The sequence below is a fragment of the Octopus bimaculoides genome, chromosome 26 (genome assembly GCF_001194135.2).
Source record: "Octopus bimaculoides isolate UCB-OBI-ISO-001 chromosome 26, ASM119413v2, whole genome shotgun sequence".
NCBI classification, from domain to species: Eukaryota; Metazoa; Mollusca; class Cephalopoda; order Octopoda; family Octopodidae; genus Octopus; species Octopus bimaculoides.
The window spans coordinates 3085748-3087680 of NC_069006.1; the positions used below are offsets into that span (position 1 = coordinate 3085748).

At 42.3% G+C, this 1933-nt stretch overlaps 1 protein-coding gene across 1 annotated transcript in view; it reads left to right on the top strand.

Annotated features, from left to right (window-relative positions):
- LOC106871152 (acid-sensing ion channel 1C) overlaps positions 1–1933 on the top strand; it is a 79599-nt gene that overhangs the window by 2131 nt on the left and 75535 nt on the right. The gene's annotated exons all lie outside the window — the stretch shown is intronic.

The following is a 1933-nucleotide window of genomic DNA, read 5'->3' on the forward strand; positions in this document are numbered from 1 at the left end:
GCGGTATTTCGTCTGCCGCTACGTTCTGAGTTCAAATTCCGCCAAGGTCAACTTTGCCTTTCATCCTTTCAGGGTCGATTAAATAAGTACCAGTTACGCACTGGGGTGGATATAATCGACTTAATCCGTTTGTCTGTCCTTGTTTGTCCCCTCTGTGTGTAGCCCCTTGTGGGCAATAAAGAAATAAGAAACGTTGGCATGCTGGGCGAAATGCTAAACAGTATTTCGTCTGTCTTTACATTCTGAGTTCAAATTCCACCGAGGTCGACTTTGCCTTTCATCCTTTCGGAATCGATCTAATCGACTGGACCCCTCCCCCAAAATTTCAGGCCTTGTGCCTATAGTAGAAAGCAATATCATTGTTGTCTGATAGTTGTGTGTGTGGGAGGGTGGGGTGGCGAGCTGGCGGAATCCTTAGCACGCCGGGCGAAATGCTTAGTTATATTTCGGCTGTCCTTATGTTTTGAGTTCAAATTCCGTCGAGGTCAACTTTGCCTTTCGTCCTTTCGGATTGGATAAAATAAGTACCAGTCAGGCACTGGGGTCGTTCTAGCTGACTTACACCTCCCCCGGAATTGATGGCCTTGTGCCCAAACTGGAAACCATTATTTGTTTATTCGTGTGGACCAAGGTGCCACCCCCTCCTGGTTCGGAAAAATGAATAATCCAGAAAGGCTTTCGAACCAAAAGTTCCGGAAAATCGATGCGGTACCTGTATCAGGTCAGCCCTGATCGAATAATACCTATGATCAAATGCATTCCAGCCGTGGCCATCTCATCCTTCATAGCCATGATTACAGTATCCAGTGTGTACTTTCTCTTTGGATATTTTTTGTCTTTTATTTTTTCGGTCATTGGACCGTGGCCATGTTGGAGCACCGACTTGAAGGGTTTCAGTCGAGCAGATCGATCTCAGGACGTGTTTTTAAGTCTGTTGCTTATTTCTATCGGTGTAGTTTTGCTGAACCTGTAATGCTATATGGACATAAACAAAGCAACACCGGTTGTCAAGCGGTTGGTGGGACAAACACAAACACAAAACATAAATACACACACATATATACGGCGGGTTTCTACACAGTTTCCGTCCAACACATTTACTCACAATGCATTGGTAAGCATAGAGCTGTGATGCAAGACACTTGCTCAAGATGCCGTGTAGTGTGACCGAACCAGAAACCTCGTGGTTGCAAAGTGAGCTTCTTAACTACACAACCGTACCTGCGTCTATTATACAGTAGAGTCTGTTTCGAGAAAAGACTATGAATCACTATGATTTATCAAATCGAGTGATTGTGTAAAGATTCCACCGTTACCTTGTTTAAAGTGATAAGGTGAGGTATGACGGGAATTCGGCTGCTATTTTTAGCTTGTCAAATGACCACGCTGAGACTCCACTCATTGGCATGTGTTCTTAATTTTAAAGACGGCATGTGTGATTTGAAAGAGATATGTTCTGTTACAAATAGCCTTGTAACTACACAGAGGTTCACCCTGTTAATATTATTGCAGTTTGGCCTCAGCATTAGCCTTGGTCGAAAAAGTAAGCATCTTATCAAAAGTTCTTCTATCAAACAAATTTCTGGTGACACAGACCAACGTCAATTTCCAAAGGTTCGCTATTTTTCTTTATATGATCAAACACAATCTATCGGTGACCATCCCGTTTTGTAACACATAGCTTCTCGTTCACTGCATTCTCTAGTATGGCGGAACGATAAGAGGGCTTATGCTAGAAATAGCAGTAAGATCTCTCTCTAGTCACATCCTTCTGTTTCACATAATGAAGGATACATTGGAATACCATGTATGGTAAAAAAAGAACCAAGTTAGTCACAGCCGGGTTGTATTTTATCATAGATCTACTTAATGTATATATATATATATATATATATATGTGTGTGTGTGTGTGTGTGTGTGTGTGTGTGTGTGT